The 23022-nt window shown below is 42.5% G+C and overlaps 1 protein-coding gene across 1 annotated transcript in view; it reads right to left on the reverse strand.

The window, feature by feature from the left end:
• LOC126419040 (rabphilin-3A) overlaps positions 1-23022 on the reverse strand; it is a 1076902-nt gene that overhangs the window by 178859 nt on the left and 875021 nt on the right. The window lies entirely within an intron of this gene.

Consider the following 23022-nt stretch of genomic DNA (forward strand, 5'->3'; position numbering starts at 1 on the left):
CCAGCGTGACTTCAAACACTTTGTTACAGGAAATGTTCAAAATGTCCTCCGTTAGCGAGGATACGTGCATCCACCCTCTGTCTCATGGAATCCCTGATGCGCTGATGCAGCCCTGGAGAATGGCGTATTGTATCACAGCCGTCCACAATACGAGCATGAACAGTCTCTACATTTGGTACCGGGGTTGCGTAGACAAGAGCTTTCAAATGCCCCCATAAATGAGAGTCAAGAGGGTTCAGGTCAGGAGAACGTGGAGGCCATGGAATTGGTCCGCCTCTACCAATACATCGGTCACCGAATCTGTTGCTGAGAAGCGTACGAACACTTCGACTGAAATGTGCAGGAGTTCTATCGTGCATGAACCACATGTTGTGTCGCACTTGTAAAGGCACATGTTCTAGCAGCACAGGTAGAGTATCCCGTATGAAATCATGATAACGTGCTCCATTGAGCGTAGGTGGAGGAACATGGGGCCCAATCAAGACATCACCAACAATGCCTGCCCAAAAGTTTACAGAAAATCTGTGTTGATGACGTGATTGCACAATTCAACATTACCTTCCTTCAATTGCGCCAACTGGCGGTTAATCGAGGAAGTACACTACATACCGACGAAACTAAAATGAGGTCTAACATGGAAATTAAGCGTTTCCGGACACATTACAACATGTCGTGCATTTTTTTACAGATTAATTGTCCTAAAATATGAATAATACACTACTGACCATTAAAATTGCTACACCAAGAAGGAATGCAGATGATAAACGGGTATTCATTGGACAAATATATTATACTAGAACTGATATGTGATTACATTTTCACGCAATTTGGGTGCATAGATCCTGAGAAATCAGTACCCAGAACAACCACCTCTGGTCGTAATAACGGCCTTGATACGCCTGGGCATTGAGTTAAACAGAGCTTGGATGGAATGTACAGGTACAGCTGCCCATGCAGCTTCAACACGATACTTAAGTTCATCAAGAGTAGTGACTGGCGTATTGTGACGAGCCAGTTGCTCGGCCACCATTGACCAGACGTTTTTAATTGGTGAGAGCAGTATGGCGATGACGAATACACGCTTCGAATATGCGTTCACCGCGATGTCGCCAAACACAGATGCGACCATCATGATGCTGTAAACAGAACCTGGATTCATCCGAAAAAATGACGTTTTGCCATTCGTGCACCCAGGTTCGTCGTTGAGTACACGATAGCAGGCGCTCCTGTCTGTGATGCAGCGTCAAGGGTAACCGCAGCCGTGGTCTCCGAGCTGATAGCCCAAGCTGCTGCAAACGTCGTCGAACTGTTCGTGCAGGTGGTTGTTGTCTTGCAAACGTCCCCATCTGTTGAATCAGCGATCGAGACATGGCCTGCACGATCCGTTACACCCATGCGAATAAGATGCCTGCCATCTCGACTGCTAGTGATACGAGGCCGTTGGGATCCAGCACGGCGTTCTGTATTACCCCCCTGAACCCACCGATTCCATATTGTGCTAACAGTCATTGGATCTCGACCAACGCGAGCAGCAATGTCGCGATACGAAAAACCGCAATCATGATAGGCTACAATCCGACCTTTATCAAAGTCGGAAACGTGATGGTACGCATTTCTCCTCTTTACACGAGGCATCACAACAACGTTTCAACAGGCAACGCCGGTCAACTGCTGTTTGTGTATGAAAAGTCGGTTTCTCATGTCAGCACGTTGTAGGTGTTGCCACCGGCGCCAACCTTGTGTGAATGCTCTGAAAAGCTAATCATTTGCATATCTCAGCATCTTCTAACTGTCGGTTAAATTTCGCGTCTGTAGCACGTCATCTTCGTGGTGTAGCAATTTTAATGGCCAGTAGTGTACATAACTATAAGCATGCCACACAGATAGTTGCGTTACAGATTTGCATTGGATGTGAGTTATGTGAAATGTCTGTTTGGAGTGTTTGTTTTCGCCCAACAGATGTGAATACATTCCCACTGCATTCTTATCGTTGCACACGTAAATTTTTCTCACGGAACACGTTAGATTTGTCACAGAATAGATGTCAAGACACTCATATGTTTGTAAGCGCTTTGTATGTATCAAAACATGTGGTGCATGTTAGAAATCAAATTTAAAATGTTCCGTGAGAAAAATTACGTGCACAACGATAAGAATGCAGTGGGAATGCATTCACATCTGTTGGACGGAAACTATGAAAACAAACACTCCAAACCGACATTGCACGTAAGTTACATCCAATGCAAATCTGTAAAGCAACCATCTGTGTGGCATGCTTATAATTATGTATTATTTATATTTTAGGACAATTAATCTGTAAGAAAACGCACCACATGTTGTAATTGTATTGTATTGTATGTATTGTATGTTAAGCGGGGACTTAGCAACGACGTAGAGGCTCCGTCCCCGCCGCAGCCGCAGTGGTCCACAACCCCACGACTACTACCACAGTCCACTTCACCCCTCCGCCGCCACATCCGAACCTAGGGTTACTGTGCGGTTCGACCCCCGGTGGACCCCCGGGAATGTCTCACACCAGACGAGTGTAACCCCTATGTTTGCGTGGGAGAGTAATGGTTGTGTACGCGTACGTGGAGAACTTGTTTGCGCAGCAATCGCCGACATAGTGTAACTGAGGCGGAATGAGGGGAACCAGCCCGCATTCGCCGAGGCAGATGGAAAACCGCCTAAAAACCATCCACAGACTGGCCGGTTCACCGGACCTCGACACAAATCCGCCGGGCGGACTCGTGCCGGGGACCAGGCGCTCCTTCCCGCCCGGAAAGCCGTGCGTTAGATCGCACGGCCATCCAAGCGGGCACATGATGTAATGAAAGCATGAAAACCGTCTGAAGATGAATCGTAATGATACCAGTAACGGTACCTTTTGAATAAAGGAACTGAAAATAAATTTATGGCTAGTTGCTGTCTCAACACCATCAACATTTGACCACTAGATGTCGCGAGAAGCGGAAGCGCCAATCTAAATGGAGGCGGGGGTCTTGTGCTGCCAGCAGACAAGCAATAACAGCAGAATGGGTCAGTGAAGAGAGCTTGTCAGTGACTTCGAGCGTGTACTAATTACCGGATTTCAACTCAGTAACAGATTCGTCAGGGACGTTTCAATGCTTCTAAAGCTGCTCGCGTCGCCTCTTGGTGAAGTGAAACCGCGAAGGAATACTCGCAGATAAACCAAGACTAGCCAGACCTCAAGTACTGACGAACAGGGACTGTCTAGCGTTGCGTAGGATGGTTGTAACATTTCGCACGAAATCAACGGAAGGAATCACTTGTGCGTTCCAAAGTGCCACCACCACTCCAGCTAGCACAATGACTGTGCGTAGGGAGCTAAAAAGAATTGTGTGTAACGGTCGAGCAGCTCCTCATAAGCCACACATTTCTGCAGTCAGTGCTTCACGACTTACGAGGCATTGTGAAGAATGACGCCACTGGATGATGGATGACTGAAAACGAATGATTTGGAGTGATGAATCACGCTACACGCTGTGGCAATCCGATGGAAGGGTTTGGGTTTCACGAATGCCTGCAGAACGTTACCTGCCATCTTGTGTTGTGCCAACATCGAAGTACGGAGGAGATGTTGTTATGGTATGGGGCTGCTGTCTGTGGTTACGGGGCGGGCCCCCTAAGAAAACCCTAAAAGTGGAAGCATATAAACACATTTTTCAGTGTTATGTATTGCGTACAGTACAGGAACAGTTCGGAGGCGATTGTTTGTTTCTGTATGACAATCGATGCTGTCATAAAGCCGAATCTTTGAGGCAATAGTTTGTGGACGATAACGTTCCTGAAAAGAACTGGCCTGCTCAGACTCTCGACTTGAACCCAATGGAACACATTTGGGAAGAGTCAGAAACTACCCAGCGTCCTTCTCTGTTTCGGCTCTTGAGGAAGAATGGGATGACATTCCTCCATATACATTTAGAAACCTGAATGAATGTGTCCCCAGTAGAGGTCAAGCCGTCATAAAGGCGAAGGGTGGACTCGGCCCATATTAAAATCCAATAATATGTGTCCAAATACTTTGGATCAGATAGCGTATGCACAAAGTGTTAAAAACACTGTCGCACATTCTTACAGAACACAGTACGGTCAAAAACAGAAGAAAAGTCCTGAAAGCATAAGCACACTGGACAAAAAATTAATTACTCCAGGAGAAAACAAGTTAATAGCGTATGCATGGCGTATCCGGCTGAAGTCACTGATTGATGATTAGATGTCACAGAGCTAGCAATTTTCTGGGGTGTTTATTGCTAAATTTCACCAGCTGTTCCAAACTGTCCCACACCTAGTCTGTGGTACTAACACCGGGTGATTTAGCGAGTCAGTCGAGGAAGCATGGAGCTGTTAAGTTGATTGTGTTATAATTCTCTCACTTTTCTACACTTACTATGTTCTAAATTATCTGGATGACCTTTTTCCGAAAGTCTGATGGCTATTATACAGTCTGTTAGATTCTACACAACCAGTTCCCTCTTCATTTTAAGAACTCCGAAAGGATGTTAACTACTTGATCTGCCGTACTTCATCACATGTCTTTCAAAGCTCTGTTATACTCTGGCTAATACGGGCTACCCTATGGCTTCCATATCTATTGCCATTTCTTTTTCCTTCATGTAATCAGTCAAGTCCTCCCATCTTAAAGGCCTTCAATGTACTCTTTCCACCTACCTGCTCTCTCCTATGTGTTTAACAGCGGAACTGCCGTTGCTCTCTAATCGTTGTTGCTTTTAATTTCACAGAAGGTTGTTTTGACGTTTCTGTATGCTGAAGCAGTCCTTACCTCTGGACCATTTCAACACTGAAATATTGACCTTTAGGATAGATTTAATGGCGCCAAACATCTGCTCTTTCTTCCTTGGTGAGTCTCCATACCTCATACCTTGCTTGATGCCCACAGCAGGACATCAAACGAAGGACCCTACCTAAAAGTGCAGGTTCCCATAGTGAAACCTTTTGGTGATGCCAAAGGCTACTGACCACCACCAATTGCTGATTTTCCTGTTTGGTCGCTACTGCATGACACATTAGGATCATCAAGACAGCACACTGACACTTTTTCAGAAAACGCAATAGAGAATACAATTGCCGAAGTACCAGTAAAGGTCCAGAACACGTATCGAGCTATGTTTGCCTCAACGTCTTAAATGAGGCTGGAGACTTCTCTATACACAAAATAAATACTACTTCGTTTCAGGTTAGAAACTCCTTGATATAGAGGAACACATATTGCTCACGAGTGACTGCTACTGTCGTCTAGAACTAAAGCGTTATAAGGTCTACACGTCTCGGGCAGATTGTCTGCAATATTGGAAGACAGATAATCAAACTAAGAGGTTACAAAATCAGAAAAACTTCTTAACTCGATAAATTATTATGAAAAGATGGCTAGAGATTTCAAAATGTATGATATGTGGAACAGAATAAGGGGGCTCAGAAGCCGTAACTGGTACCTAGGCCACGGCGAAATGGATGGCAACTGGTTGGAAGTTATGCTTGACAACTTGAGAGCTCATTACGTCTGCAGTCCAGCTCATCCCCCAGTAGGTAAGTATCCGACAATTTCTTATGCCCACCGTTCAGCTGAAAGAAATAAAGAGACTGATGAAGTCCTTGATGGGCTCTGTCCATGGAGTGGATTATATTCACTGTCCTATGCTCTTTGGCTTGCCAGATTGACGACACTTCTACGAACCTTTAACGACATTACGTATCAAATCTAAAGCAACGTCTAGGATTTCAACGTCACACAGGTCCGTCACGTTGTCCTCGTGTGTCGGGAAATCCCCTGAATAGCTTATTAAGACATTTTTGGAGCGGTGGCTGAAGTTCAAGAGTTTGCTTTCAAAAAAAAGTTTGGATTTTGAATGGATAAGGGAGGTCCTGACTGTCTTTCTATTCTGCACTGTGAATTTCTTCGGGCATTCAACGACAGGCAATACCTTATAGTAGTATTTATAGATGTTAAGAGTGCATATGACAACATTCGAATTCCTATTCTGCTTCAAAAATTAAGCGTCACTGGGGATACAAGTGATTTTGTACTTGATATTCAAACCTTCCTAGAGCACAGAACCATATACATAAGATTTCAGAATGAAATACCTGTAGCAAGAGGACTGCCTTAAGGCCCAATTCTTTGCTCTCTTCTATTTTTAATAAATGGATGTATGGAATACATCATTTTGCTTCATGTTACAACTGCCTAGTATTCATACGATATCGTATGAGACCTCAGCAGTTTGGTCCCCATAAGACCTTACCACAACTATCATATGAGATCTCGGCAGAGAGTGTATTTTTCATGTGCCATTCGTCGCCAAATACAAGGAAACAACCTGTAGATTTGCTTAGCATCTGGATTTATACTCAACCATACGTTTCTCGCGGTGTATCCATATTTATTGCCCTTCCCTGTATGTTACTTTCAATATAAACATAGTAGAGGCCAGAGTCACTTTGTTTATACCTGTCGTTTTTTACTAGAGTGTATTTTTCATTAGCAATTGTACTAATAGCAGCACTGTCATTTTCCACATGAATCTGTACAGAATTATTTCGTGTGGCAACATCTTCTGTTGCGATACCTGCGATACTATTTTCTGTAGCAACCTTTTTGCCAGTAACAGGCTGATTATCTAGCTCACTGGCTCGTTACCTATTTTCAACTACTTGCCAAATTTCAATACATCTACATCTACATCCATACTCCGCAAGCCACCTGGCGGTGTGTGGCGGAGGGTACCTTGAGTACCTCTATCTGTTCTCCCTTCTATTCCTGTCTCCTATTGTTCGTGGAAAGAAAGATTGTCGGTATGCCTTTGTGTGGGCTCCAATCTCTCTGATTTTATCCTCGTGGTCTCTTCGCGAGATGTACGTAGGAGGGAGCAATATACTGATTGACTCCTCGGTGAAGATATGTTCTCAAAACTTCAACAAAAGCCCGTACCGAGCTACTGAGCGTCTCTCTTGCAGAGTCTTCCATTGGAGTTTATCTATCATCTCCGTAACGCTTTCGCGATTACTAAATGATCCTGTAACGAAGCGCGCTGCTCTCCGTTGGATCTTCTCCATCTCTTCTATCAACCCTATCTGGTACGGATCGTCCGCAGCTCGTGGTCGTGCGGTAACGTTCTCGCTTCCCACGCCCGGGTTCCCGGGTTCGATTCCCGGCGGGGTCAGGAATTTTCTCTGCCTCGTGATGACTGGGTGTTGTGTGATGTCCTTAGGTTAGATAGGTTTAAGTAGTTCTAAGTTCTAGGGGACTGATGACCATAGCTGTTAAGTCCCATAGTGCTCAGAGCCATTTGAACCATTTGGTACGGATCCCACACCAGCGAGCAGTATTCACGTGTACTGTAACCTACTTCCTCTGCTTTCGGACTGCATTTCCTTATGATTCTTCCAATGAATCTCAGTCTGGCATCTGCTTTACCGACGATTAATTTTATATGGTCGTTCCATTTTAAGTCACTCCTAACGCCTACTCCCAGATAATTTATGGAATTAACTGCTTCCAGTTGCCGACCTGCTATATTGTAGCTAAATGATAAAGGATCTTTCTTTCTATGTATTCGCAGCACATTACATTTGTCTGCATTGAGATTAAATTGCCATTCCTTCCACCATGCGTCAATTCGTTGCAGATCCTTCTGCGTTTCAGTACAATTTTCCATTGTTACAACCTCTCAATACACTACAGCATCATCCGCAAAAAGCCTCAGTGAACTTCCGATGTTATCCACAAGGTCTTTTACATATATTGTGAACAGCAACGGTCCTACGACACTCCCCTGAGGCACAGCTGAAATCACTCTTACTTCGGAATACTGACTACATCCTATAATGACTATTTACAGTGTAAAACGCACTGGCAGCTGCCGCATTAACAATAAACAGGCCAATGCCCGCATTCTGCGAGACGGGTGGATCCTCTCCTTCTCCCTATAAGCCGCTACTCATGTTGTAAAACAGAGAGCAGATGCGAAACGCTAGTTAGATATCGAAAACCCGGACGGCAGCGCAACACGAACACAAACACTGAAACACTTCTCGAGCAAACGGGTCAATTGACTGCTGCAGGACTTTGTGTAAACAACGAAGTGCTCGCTACGAATTGCCTCGGACTGCTGGTAACCGGTCGCCCAGCGTGAACTGGTGAGAAGCTTGGGAGAGTTTCCTGCAATAATAACGGAAAATGGACGCTGATTATGCATGCGCGGATTATTCAGCCGGTGGCGGCAGCGCCAAGTGAGGCCGCTGACCCGCGCTCACACTCGGCCGGCAGCGAGAGATTAGCGAACCAGTACACGTCCTGTCTATTGGTGTTGGCGGCCTGCGCTTCTGGATTTCTGTTGCCCCTCTTATTTAGTCTGTGCGCATCCCCGGATATCTCGCAAGCATTCGGTTTTCCTGGAACTGTACAAGGTGGCCACAGTCACCGACGGTGGGGCGTTAGTGCCGATCTGTTGTGCTGTCGCAGTCGCCGCATCAGGCGCAAACCCAAGAGAAGGCGGAGGGGACGGGTCGTAACTCCCAAAATACTAAATCACTGCTCCAACTACTGATGTAAAGTGCTACGATTACTCGTACATTTAAATATTGTATATATTTAATTATTATTATTATTATTATTAAAATTCTAGGTTACTGTTGCACGTCCAATGTGGGGGTGACAGCTAATTATATTTTGTGGAGGGGAATGGGGGGGGGGGGGGGGGGCGGTGAAAAACGTCGATCTCCCAGATCCCAGACCCAAGCCATGGATCCATGTCTGTCGAATACGAGGTGCTATCCAAAATTTTCGGGACTGGTGCTGCCATCTGTTGAAAACTTTACCTTTGGACTAATGGTCACAATCATCCTCCAAGTAGAATGAGATTTTCACTCTGCAGCGGAGTGTGCGCTGATATGAAACTTCCTGGCACATTAAAACTGTGTGCTGGACCGAGACTCGAACGCGGGACCTTTGAGTTCGCGGGCAAGTGCTCTACCAACTGAGCTACCCAAGCACGACGACTGTGAGGACGGCGCGTGAGTCGTGCTTGGGTAGCTCAGTTGGTAGAGCACTTACCCGTGAAAGGCAAAGGTCCCAAGTTAGAGTCTTGGTCCGGCACACAGTTTTAATCTGCCCCAGGAAGTTTCATATCAGGGCACACTCCGCAACAGAGCGAAAATCTCATTCTGGAAACATTCCCCAGGCTGTGGCTAAACCATGTCTCCGCAATATCCTTTCTTTCAGGAGTGCTAGTTCTGCAAGGTCCGCAGGAGAGCTTCTGTAAAGTTTGGAAGGAAGGAGACGAGGTACTGGCAGAAGTAAAGCTGTGAGGACGGGGCGTGAGTCGTGCTAGGGTAGCTCTATTGGTGGAGCACTTGCCCGCGAAAGGCAAAGGTCCCGAGTTAGAGTCTCGGTCCGGCACTAAGTTTTAATCTGCCAGGAAGTTTCGCCGTCCAAGTAGTTCCCATCCGCACGTACACACCAGTCCTAGCGCTTCTGCCACTGGTCAAACATTTCCTGGAAGTCCTGTTCCTTGAGGGTGTTTATCAGCGCCAGCGATGCTTCTTGAATCCTCTCTAGAGTGTCGAACCGACGGCCTTTCAACTTGAGTTTCAGTTTTGGGAATAGCGCGAAGTCGCAAGATGCCAAAGCTGGCGAGTAAGGTGGGTGGGGTACAACCGCCATGTTGTTTTTGCCAAAAAGGTCCTGGTGAGCAAGGATGTGTGACAGGGCGCGTTGACGTGATGCAGCATCCAGTTCCCTTGACTCCAAAGTTTAGGCCGTCGTCGCCGCACGTTTCCACGGAGCCATCGCAAAACGTCACAGTAGTACGCGGAATTCACTGTTTGGTTGGGTGGGACAAATTATTTGTGCACAATTCCCTTTGTATCAAAGAAAACAATGATGATGCTCTTCACTCTGCTCTTCGCCTGTCTCGCTGTTTTGGGTCTGGGACGATTTTTGCTTTGTTTCTGGGTCATAAGCGTAAATCCAGCTCTTGTCGACGGTGATAACCCGTGAGAAGGTTGTATCATCAGATGCAGTCTGACGAAGGTCCGTGCACACTTCAACACGCTCTTTCTTCTGATCGGCAGTCAAGATCCTTGGCACAAATTCTGCGTCGACACGATGCATAGCCAGTTCACCAGTCAACATTCGTTGACATGTCCCATAACCAGTACCCACTTCATGCACAAGGTCTTGAATGGTTCGACGTCGATCCGCACGAACCAGTTGTTGAAATTTGGCAACAATGTCTGACTCTGTGCGGCTAATGGGCCTCCCAGTGTGAGCATCATCTTCGACCTCTGTACGGCCGACCATGAACCGAGCATGTCACTCAGACATACGCGTAAGCTCATGCTCTGTCCCCTAAACACTTGTTGAACCATTGCAAGGGTCTCCGTTGCACTTTTCCCGAGATTCGCACAGAATTTGATGCACACGCGTTGTTCTGTTCGCGGATCCATCGTAAAATCGCCACGCACCAAACACAGAGTATTACAGAAATCACTGTGGACACGCAACACGTCCTCCCAGCTGAACTCCACTCCGCACACTGACTCATCAGATATGCAGCTCTCGCCACCTAGCTAGTACTTTCCAGATGGCAGCACCAGTCCTGCAAATTATGGATTCCACCTCGTAGAGCACTCATCGCTCCGCTTTGTGGGTTCCTTGCTGTTATGCCATTTTATGCGGCACTGCATGCATTTAGTATATGCCTGCTGTGTCCTTCGTGGAACCTATCACATTCTGGATCCTGCGGCCACTCCAGGAAACTGATCTCATACCTTGGCGAAGCACCTTGCTTGCTCGACTACTGACGTTCCTGATGTAAAGTTAAATGTATCACACGGAGCTGTTGTTTTACGAGGATTGAGAAAGTAAGGTACAACAGGTCGCGAAATGGAAACGAGTGAAAATCCGATTTGTTGGTCAGTGGCTCTAGTATGCCTGTCGATCGCGTCACGTCTTTTCAGTTCTGAGCACACAATGAGCACGTGTAGATGCCTGGAACAGTAGTGTCTCACGGCAAATATGGGTGCCCACCGCGAGATTGCACCTGATTTCATGTAACCCCACATAACGTACCTGTCATGCGTGCCCTTCCTCATGACAAATCTCAGCTGCCAACGAGGTCACCCCTGCAGCGTTTTCGATGGGAAATGTTTGGTCACCCACCATATAACCGGACCTGGCTCCCTTTGACGTTCATCTCTATTCACATGAACCGTTGGCTATAAAGACAATTTTTTGGCACAGACGACGAACTGCAGACCACCGTATATGAGTGGCCGACAGCACAGGCGGCTGCCTTCTATGCCGAGGGCATTGGAAAGTGGTATTACGCCACGAAAAATGTTTAAGAGCGAGCGGCGACTATCTACATCTTATCTACAAGGATACTTTGGAAATCACATTTAAGTGACTGGCAGTGGGTTCATCGAACATCCTTCACAATTCTCTATTATTCCAATCTCGTATAACGCGTGGAAAGAACGAAAGTCTATATCTTTCCGTAGGAGCTCTGAATTCCATTATTTTATCATGGTGATCGTTTCTACTTATGTAGGTCGATGTCAACAAAATATTTTCGCATTCGGAGGAGAAAGATGGTGATTGGAAGTTCGTGAGAAGATCCGCCTCAACAAGAAACGCCTTGGTTTTAATGATGTCCACCCCAAATCCTGTATCATTTCAGTGACACTCTCTCCCCTATTTCGCGATAGTGCAAAACGTGCTGCCCTTCTTTGAACTTTTTCGATGTACTCCGTTAATCGTATCCGATGAGGATCCTACCCCGCGCAGCAGTGTTCTGAAAGACGACGGACAAGCGTATTGTAGGCAGCTTCCTTAGCAGATCTGTTACATTTTCTAGGTGTCCTCCCAATAAAACGCAGTCTTTGGTTAGCCTTCCTCACAACATTTTCTATGTGTTCCTTCCAATTTATGTTGTTCGTGATTGTAACTACTAGGTATTCTGCTGAATTTACGGCCTTTAGATCTGACTGATTTATCATGTAACCGAAGTTTAAAGGATTCCTTTTAGCACTTATGTGGATGATCTCACACTTTGCGTTATTTAGGGTCAACTGCCAATTTTCGCACCATACAGAAATATTTTCTAAGTCGTTTTTCAATTTGTTTTGATCTTCTGATGATTTTATTAGTCGCTGAACGACATCGTCATCTGCAAACAACCTAAGACCCAAATCAATGGGTCTATAACACTACCTCGGGGAACGCCAGAAATCACTTCCGATTTACTCGATGACTTTCCATCAATTACTACGAACTGTGACCTCTCTGACAGGAAATCACGAATCCAGTCACGTAACTGAGACGATATTCCATAAGCACACAGTTTCACTACAAGCCGCTTGTGTGATACAGTGTCAAAATGAAATTACAATGAAATGAATACCCTTAGCTGCATACAGGCGTTGATGTAAGTCGACGGGGGCAATTGAAAATGTGTGCCCCGACCGGGACTCGAACCCGGGATCTACTGCTTACATGGCAGACGCTCTATCCTTTTTTTTCCATGTTGTTCGTTATTGTTGGTTGCGTTTTGGTCTGGGCGGACGTCACAAGACATCCGTTCAAGTTGGTCATTTACTCCTTTACTCAGTTTTTTTTATTACAGAGGGCGAACAGCCCTCTGACCGAACACGCTGAGCTACCGTGTCGGCGGTCCATCTGAGCCACCGAGGAGACAGAGGATAGTGCGACTGCAGGGACCTACCAATGGTACGCCACCCTTGAGACCCACATTCACAACTCATTGTCCCGCACTATATTCATAGTGCCCCTGCCCATCATACTCATTACTCGCGGCGTTACCGCCGATTCTGGTAAGAGTTCGAGCACTGTTTGTGCACACGCTCTGAAGAAGTTCGTCAAATGGCGGATGAGCCTTAACTATATATATATATATATATATATATATATGAAGATGGTATGTGTTCTTTCGGACATTACACTACAGTAATTATTTCATGGTGCTGTAATTTTCTTTTCCGTAACTGTATGACCTTATGAGGAATAACTGTAGGAAATTGGTATTAAATTGAGCCAATATTTTTAATTCATAGTTAGAGGAACCCCATTCCTGTTAATTAAACCTTTAATGTTTTTCTAAGAACAACACACGTAACTCATATACGATGACCTCTGTCTTCATACCGTTCAAGCCGTTGCTCGACAGGTTCATTTCTGTACCTGGGTTGAGAGGACCCATCTGTCTTTCGGTCTGCCCAACCGGTGCAGAGCGTCATAGCCGCCAGAAGACTTGGAAGCTCTATTGGAGGATGATGACAGAACGGACGTAAATGTGAGTGGTGTCTACCAGAATTTAAGTCTGAAGTCAACATAACAGTGCCACACGAGACAGAATTCAGTACCCTACCTCACTCCCGCTTCCACAACATCCAGCTCCTAACAGACATTAGTGGCAGTTGAGAAGGAGGTGCAACTCAATAAGAACAATTCTGAGTTTCCCGCCAGGCATGGTGCACGGAATGCTACACCACCACCCAGATGCCAACACAAAGGAAGATGGCAACACAAGCGCAGTAAGAACATCGATCACAAAGTTTACAGAACGTACAGCGCATCTAAGCCGAGACCTTTAAACCACTTACACAGCGTTTACCCAACGTCCGTAAAGTGTAATACAGTCCCGCTTCAAAATGAATGTACGGGTTCTAAGGCTTTGTTGCATTTATTACATTCAACTTACAGCTATAAATAATACATCAAATGAAAGAGCAGCTGAAACAGTTTTTCTTACAAGTGTTCACTTAGGTGAAATGTTAAGTCATCAACGAAGACGACATGATCCAGAATATATTCATCGTCATGCAGCAAAGTTTCGTTTGCAAAGTTGACACACAAACCCTACGCCGTAGGCTTTTTACAGCTTGTAACAACTGCAGACGATAAGGACGTAGCTGTAAGCATATCCATAAAGGTCTCCATAGAGACATCACTGGAATGCTAAATCATGACTAGCCATCCGAACTGATTTCTTGGTGCTAAGCGTGAAAGGCGCTCACTCGTTCAGCACGCTCTTCAGTCACTCTTGGTCGTTCCACTCTCTTCCCTTTGTGTACAGGTATACAAACAAAACTGTTTGAGTTGCTCTTTCATTTGATGTGTTATTTGTATTTGTAAGGTGAAAGTAATATATGCTACAAAGCCTTAAAACCCGTATATTCATTTTGGAACACTCTGTATTGTATTTATTATCAGAGACAACCAATTAGCAGCTATATTCTTGACACTATAGATAAAATATGTGACTTTATCCAGTTGAACAGGATGAACTGCAGAATCGGGTACTTCAAATAACTTCAAGAATGGGAGACTGATATCATGTAATTTAAATATTGTAATAGGAATATATTGCTGATAAGCTGAGAATAGTAATATTAATATCTGTTGAGGGATCCTTACAAAATATATATTGATGTTTATTTTAGGAAGATGTTTACTAAGCAAGCAGTGTCACTAATTAGTAATTATTCATATCTGTCTCTCTTCCTTTCTTATAAAATGTGTTGTACAGATTCGATAGAGACTGATGTTTCGTGGTCACAGGAATTTTGGTGCCACACGTCTGAATATTTGTATATTACAAACTGATCTGAAGCAAATAAAAAAAAATATCACAGAAGATATTTCTTAGAAACTGAACTATTCTCTTCATGACATGATAATGAATATGTTATTTTTACTACATTAGATGGAAAATTATAGCAACTTGACACAATTTGTGCAAAATGTAACCAAGAACTATAACAGGTTAAAAAATATTCATAGAATGAATAGTATTAAATACTCCATCCACTACTTTTGCAAATTAAAACATGGAATTGATTCGGTAGTTTAGATTAGTGGCAGAATTTCACACATAACCTGTGAGTCTAGTAGGTCAATCGCTTTGCATATATAAATTATCTTGTAAAACTTACTGAAATAACATGGCCCAGCTCATAAACAATGCATCATTGTTCAAAGTGCTGGGGGAGCCCACCTATCTGTTGGAAGTGACCATCTCTGTTGGTTAAGTACTAACTTGCTTTTTTGATACGGTAGTCAGAGACTACTGACTTATCAAATTGTTGGTCATATCAGCTTAGCATATTAATACGATTGTGTGCTGACTCGCCAGCTGTGGCTTACAAGTTCAGCTTCTGAGTAGGCTGTTTAACTGCCTTTCCCCTACAGCACAGTGGGGCCCCCATCACTACTGTTGCCCCTCTCTTCCCACCATGCGGTCTGCATAGGTACGGGCCACGTTAATTTGTGTGCACTCTACGTGTGTGTACAGTGGTTCCTTAGCTGCTTGGGATAATGTAGAAATGTAATGTGAATGTGGAAAAGAAAACGATGTGGGGATCAGCTTTATATCCGTGTTGTACCTTCTCACTATTTAAACAACACATATCAACAGCTGCATATAATTGTACTTATATGCTAATCCACTTGATGTTATCAATATTTCGTACTACTGAAAGGCGGCTACACTGAGCCACTGCGCCAGAGATTGCGCCAAAGAGTATTATTAAGCCGCCTCCACAGTGCCTGTTAAGAACTCGTAGCAGGCAGTGCGTGGGCAGAGCTCGTAGAAGTCAGTGCTTGTTGAGAGCTCGTGATAGGCAGTGCGTGGGCAGAGCTCGTAGAAGACAGTTCGTGTTGAGATGTGCGAGTGGGCAAGGCTTGTCGAGAGGTTGTAGTAAGGAGTGTTTGTTCCATGTTTTATCCAGTTATTTGATGAGAGAGATAGCAGACGTTATTCTAATGAAGATATTGTAATGATCAGAGTGCATTTCGTCAATATATATGAAGGTAAAAACCACTATGTTCTTTTATTATTTGCGTGTCTCAAATAATGCATCATTACAGGTTCAGTCAACAAAGCATCTGGCTTGTGCTCTTGTATTAGAGTGTAATTCTGGTTTTCTTGCGTAATTATAGTTTTTCTAATTTTCTTTTATCACGTCAGTATAATTGGTATTTAAAATTCTTGTCTTGTTGAAGAAGAACCGTGCCAGATGTGCGTTGAGTCATACTACCACATACAGAACAGCTACACTTGTGCTTGTTGGCTTCGTAGATTTTATAGTTGCTGGGGACTTAATTAATTAATTGTGTTAATGAAAATTTTCATTTCATTCTTTGTTGTTGTTCTAAGCAGTCAGATTGCGTAATAATAACAGCCAGGGCCAACCGATTACGAGACACAGCGTAATCGGACATACAGCTACGAACGAAAAATTTAAAAAGTATTTTCAATTATATTTAATTAAGCCCCCATGCACGTGGCGACCGCTGCTTCGGATCGTCCCTTGAAATTCTTCTGATTGTAAAAATAGTAGACTGTAGTATTGTTGTAGTAATTTGAGTTTAGTAATTGTAGTCTGTATTGAATGTGTAGATTTGGTAATTGGCATTCTTCTAATGGTATTTTTCAAAATTTTTTGTTGTTGTTGTTGTCTTGTCTACGGGTTTGACAATTTAGTGCAATTATTTCAATTGTTCGATTGATCGTGTTTGAGGGAGACATTGCATGTAAATGGTATTGTTGGAGATAAGGAGGCATTGTGTGTAATTTTCGAACAGTGACGAATTTTTTATGTTTTGTAAATGATTACGCGATCTATGAAAAAGGCGAAAATGATGAATAGTGAGAATGATGAAATTGTTGACATGGCGAACTCGCCAACACAGGACAACAGTATGATGAATAATGGAGTTGAAAATAATTTAATAAGTAGGGAAGACAGTCCGGAACCATTTCAAAATTTTTCTCAATCAGAAAATTCACAGAATACGAGATTAACGACAGAAGATTCTGGAATAGTATCGAACACAGATAGCCTAATGGCTATGCAGAAGGAAGCTGGTTTTGCGGGAAATGTTAGGGGCGAAAAGAATTTTGAAACAGTTAACATGGAGCAGTTGATGAGTGCAATATTAAATTTGGGATCTCGGTTAGACTCACAAAAGGGAACAATGGAAAGACGGTTAGACTCACTGGGATCACAAATAGGAACAATGGAAACACGGATGGGAACAATGGAAACTCGATTAGGATCTGAATTTAAAACAGAGATTGGAACAATTAAAACAGAGATGGGAACTTTAGGATCTGAATTAAAAACAGTGGCAACACGTTTAGAAACAGAGATGGAAACAATGGAAACACGGTTAGACTCAAGGATAGGGACATGCTTCAAAAACATGAAAGATGAATTAAAGAAAGAAATCAGAGAAGAAGTACAACCGATTTTGAATTCTCACAATAATAGATTAATTGCAGTAGAGATAAGACAAAGGGAACAGGATAGAGAACAGGAAGAAAGAGATCGCGTGATAGTGAAGAAATTTTCAGAGTTAAATTTACAACGTGCAAAGGATAAGGAAGAAATATTTGAGAGAATCGAGGAATCCGTACCAAATGACAGATTAAATAACCTAACACAACAATATGAACAGCTAGCTACCAAATGTGTCAATACTGAAACCCGAGTCGCGACACTTACGGAAGACGTAAATAAACAGAAAGAACAAGTAGGTGACTTACCGGAAAGAGTTGAGGAGATTTCAGACAAACTGACAAATCTTAGTTTACATGGGGACAGAGATTCGGATGATACAGCTCCATTACCATTTGCAGAAACCGAAGAGTACCAGAACATAAATAGACATGTTGAAAATCAGGGAAAATTTAATGAACGCGTGAAAAGGGAATTTGAGGCTTTAAAAAAGCAAGTCAAACAAATAGAAGGCGAAATTGTAGGAAAAGACAGTAGAAGAAACTTAGAATCACAGATAGCAGAGGGGTATGAAGAAAATAATTTGTTTCATTTACGGGATGCGACAAGAGAGCGCCAGGCGCGCGAACTTGACAATAATCGTCATTGGGACTGGGACAGACGCGGTAGGTCTTTGTCGCCACGAGGCGAAAATTTTGACTATAAACACTTTTTGACTGTCCGGAAATTTAAGATCTTCCACAATTCTAAGAATGACATACATCCATGTTCATGGCTAGATCAATTTATGTACGCACTTCCGCCAAAGTTGCCATTAAGTCACAAACTGGAAATTATGTGCGGCTATTAAAGTCCTCAGGGGATTCACTACTCTAAGTGAATATGTGCCGTAGCGAGCATAGGGCCCCGAGCTGTAGTGGTGCTATTTCTCTTTTAGTTTTCTGCACCGCTGCCTACTCTTTCACTATTCTTTGCATCTGTCAAAACAACTCTTCGACTATCAATCTATCTAGTAAGTAAGTAAACAATAACCGGATTTGACTAATTTACCCAAAAGTGATTTCGGAAATTACCATGTGGAGTTACTGTACCTTCAGTAGCATTCATTCCTAGTTTAAACGAAATTTTACCTGTTTCTCTTCGTGACAATATTACTTCATATGTTGACGACATTCTTATTGCTAAACGTTCTTGGAGTTGAGCATAACAAAATTTTGGATTCATCATTACGTATTCTTGCAAAAGTTGGCATTACAGTGAACTTAGAAAAATCTGAATTTGGTCGTTCTCAGGTGAAATTTCTCGGTCACTTTATTTCTACAGAAGGTATTCTTCCTGATCCAAAAAAAAAATTAGACGCTATTTGTAATTATGCTGTACCTACCACAAAACGTGAGGTTCGTAGTTTCCAAAATTTTTGTGGAATGATATACTTGTGAGAAACTAACAGCTACATGTAAACATGCGGAGAATACAAGGATACCGCGCTGTGTTTTGGCGGCGGCACATACTCAAAGCAACAGTCAAGTCTGCGCGCCGCACAAGGCAGTCGTTGACCGCGAACAATTGCTTCCTACGTCACGCGCATACAGCTGATCGAGCGCTCAGTGCGAATGCACTGACAGCCGTAAACAAATACACAGTTTAATTTCTCCGATTAAATTCAGTATAAAGCTATAGTGACTTGATGAATTCTGTTATTAACATTCAGTATTTTTCAGGATACGGTTCTATAAAATATTTAAGAACTTCAGGTAAATTCTGTGTGTCTCCAACGTTAAGAGGACTTGCTATCGAGAAATTTTCAGGAAGAAGAAACTAATAAACTAAAAAAAAAAGGTAACTATTAATTGAGTTCATTTTTCAGGTAACATATTTCCACTTAGGTACGTACTTTAGACGTAATTTGCTGTTCGCAATTACGTGATTCATACTTTATGCTAAATTTCATGTTCTATGAAATTACTTGTGAAGCGACGTGCTTGCGTACGTTAACTGATTTTGACAATGATTATTAATGAACTGGGTTGTAACTTGTGTATATTATGCATCGCTTGACTGCACTGCTTTTTCAATGATGTCATATTTTTTTTATTATGTGCCAGCTGTGCTTATTTATTTAAATTATAATTGTCACCTGATTAATTGTGCTGATGTGGTTAGGTATGTAAGTTATACTTTGTGATTTATCTGCTTGCGCCTTCGTGTTTACTTATTAGGATGACATATGAACATTTATTTGCTTATGCTGATATGATGCTAATGACATGTTTACTGCTTTGCGTATGGATTGCATATTTGTACATATCTGTTGTTGTCATAACTACTCTTTAATTTGGTATATAGAAATGCTGATATACTGTGTATGAACATAGAGTTTAGGTCACGCTATTGGATTAATTATAGATTGTTCGCTTGGCAGAGCCTCGTTGTAAGGATTGTGCTGCATCCACTTGTTGACATTGTGTTCTCTACTGGTATATTTACTCGCTATTGCTTGTTTTGCTTACGGTCAGTGCCTTACATTTTTAAAATGAACTGCTATAATTCGACGAACGACATTGGTACAAAGAACTTCGTTGAAGTCACATGAGCTGGAGGTTTTATGGAAGCTGTATAAATGTATGCTAATAGGAAGGAAGCTAACGACATGACATACCATTCCTAGGTTTAGACCATTAACAATTATTACACTGCATTCTTCGTGAGCAATTGAAATAGGAAGTGACACTTGATACAAGAAATACTCCACATGTTTGCTTCTGCCATAATTCTTGAAGTGGTGTACACACTGTGAAATATTATGATTATTCACACTCCGTAATCGTACTTAATTACTGAGAGTTATTCGAACTAAGTCTGTTAGAGGTCATGTATGCATTTCTTTGTTTATAATTCATAATGAGCAGAAGATTTGGCTCAGATGGATTACACAGAGGTTGTGTGTTGACAATGTGTCTTCGGATTGTATGGGATGATGAGGTTTGCATTAGGATTTTATCTGTACTTGTTCGAGGAGACTGACTAGAGGAAAGAGTTGTTATGGAAGTGAAATGATATTGGTAACAAGGTTTATATGTATCGACGTATTGAAGAGGTATTATTGAGATTGTGTGAAGTTGATGATTATTGGAGTTTTGGTGGATAAGAGGTAAAGTAAGTGAGGAGCATATATTGGCAATAAGGTTTATATGTATCGACGCATTGAAGAGGTATTATTGAGGTATTATTGAGATTGTGGGAAGTTGATGATTATTGGAGTTTTGGTGGATAAGAGGTAAAGTAAGTGAGATGCATATTTTTTTGTTGGTCTTATGGAACAAGGAGGATGAAGATAGCAGACTAGAACACTAAAGTAGAAGGAAGATAGTCTATACACACACTTTGTTAAATCACTAAGCAGTATATACTTTTTTTTGAAGAGAGGAAGTATTTGCATATCTTGGCTCACTGACAGTTGTTCAACAACAGTACATTTGATCTGGCTTCGCAAACATTGGTCTTGACATGATGACTATGACGTTGACTTAACTATTACTGACTGTGATACATTGCTGCCATTACTACTTGATACACATGATGCACATCAGATTTTGACAGAATTGCATTTACACAGTTAACACTGTTCAATTACACAGTAGTACTTAATGTGGATGAAAGATGAGTGAGTGTGTTTTTTGTGTTTTCCTTTCATAATCGTACCCACCTATCTCCTGAATATTATTGTATTTGTTTGTAGTGGCTTGCACTGACACCCATAAATATTATAGGTTTACTGATATTTGAGTATTTGTAATAGTTAATATGACAATTATCTGAAATCATTTGTGTGTTTATTAGAATTTATATGTTTAGTGTAAAAGCATTTGTATGTGTATTCAAACTATTGTTCATGCCTGAACTGTCTGATTAGTGATGGTAAATATTATGAACTGTTACCTGCACTTTTCAACGTAATGTGTGACACTTAGGAATGATTAATTTCTGCTGATGAACTGAGTGATCAGTGATAGTGAATATTATGGACTGTTACTTGTACTTTATCTACATGATTGGTGTCACTAGGACATATTTAGTTTCTGCTGATGAACAGTGTGATTAGTGATAGTGAATATCATGGACTGCTCTATGGACCTGCTCATCATTGCTAGGTGCAACTGATGGACTACTTGTATGGAAATGAGGTCACTTCTTGCTGTCTGCACCTACTCAACATTGCTGGGTGCCACTGATGAACTGCTTCTACTGAACTAATGTGACTTGTTGCTGTGTGTACCTCTACAACTTTACTGGGTGCCACAGATGGAACTGCTTCTGCTGAAATGATGTCACTTGTTGGTGTCTGCACCTGCTCAGTATTGCTGGGTGCCACTGATGGAACTACTTCTACTGAAATGATGTCACTTGTTGGTGTCTGCACCTGCTCTCAACATTGCTGGGTGCAACTGATGGACTACTTCTACTGAAATGATGTCACTTGTTGGTGTCTGCACCTGCTCTCAACATTGCTGGGTGCAACTGATGGACTGTTTCTGCTGAAATGATGTCACTTGTCGGTGTCTGCACCTGCTCAACATTGCTGGGTGCAACTGATGGACTGCTTCTACTGAAATGATGTCACTTGTCGGTGTCTGCACCTGCTCTCAACATTGCTGGGTGCAACTGATGGACTGTTTCTACTGAAATGATGTCACTTGTTGGTGTCTGCACCTGCTCAACATTGCTGGGTGCAACTGATGAACTGTTTCTACTGAAATGAAGTCACTTGTTGCTGTCTGCACCTGCTCAACATTGCTGGGTGCAACTGATGAACTGTTTCTACTGAAATGAAGTCACTTGTTGCTGTCTGCACCTACTCAACATTGCTGGGTGCTTTTGATGGATTGCTTCTACTGAACTAATGTGACTTGTTGCTGGGTGTACCTGCTAAACTTTACTGGGTGCCACTGATGGACTGCTTCTACTGAAAAGATGTCACCTGTTGGTGTCTCTTTTTTTTTGTATAAACTAATTATTGAAAGCATTTTATGTGAACATTTGTATAAACTGACTTTTTTATGTATTGTGTAAACTATTATGTAAATCCACATGTATGAAAAGAATTTGTATTGCCTACTGTATTTTATATATTAGGTTATTGAAAGGTCAGTGCAAAGCCAAAATTTTAACTAATTATGTGATATTTAGGTATTAATATTATCTTTTGTTTTGTCTGTATTTTTGTGGACGAATTTGGTGGTATTTTCACCACCAATGCTGGCAAAAATACCATCAAATTCTGGCCTGTGGAGGAGGGGCATATGAAAGGTGGCTACACTGAGCCACTGCGCCAGAGATTGCGCCAAAGAGTATTATTAAGCCGCCTCCACAGTGCCTGTTAAGAACTCGTAGCAGGCAGTGCGTGGGCAGAGCTCGTAGAAGTCAGTGCTTGTTGAGAGCTCGTGATAGGCAGTGCGTGGGCAGAGCTCGTAGAAGACAGTTCGTGTTGAGATGTGCGAGTGGGCAAGGCTTGTCGAGAGGTTGTAGTAAGGAGTGTTTGTTCCATGTTTTATCCAGTTATTTGATGAGAGAGATAGCAGATGTTATTCTAATGAAGATATTGTAATGATCAGAGTGCATTTCGTCAATATATATGAAGGTAAAAACCACTATGTTCTTTTATTATTTGTGTGTCTCAAATAATGCATCATTACAGGTTCAGTCAACAAAGCATCTGGC

The sequence above is a fragment of the Schistocerca serialis genome, chromosome 9 (genome assembly GCF_023864345.2).
Source record: "Schistocerca serialis cubense isolate TAMUIC-IGC-003099 chromosome 9, iqSchSeri2.2, whole genome shotgun sequence".
Classification (NCBI taxonomy): Eukaryota; Metazoa; Arthropoda; class Insecta; order Orthoptera; family Acrididae; genus Schistocerca; species Schistocerca serialis.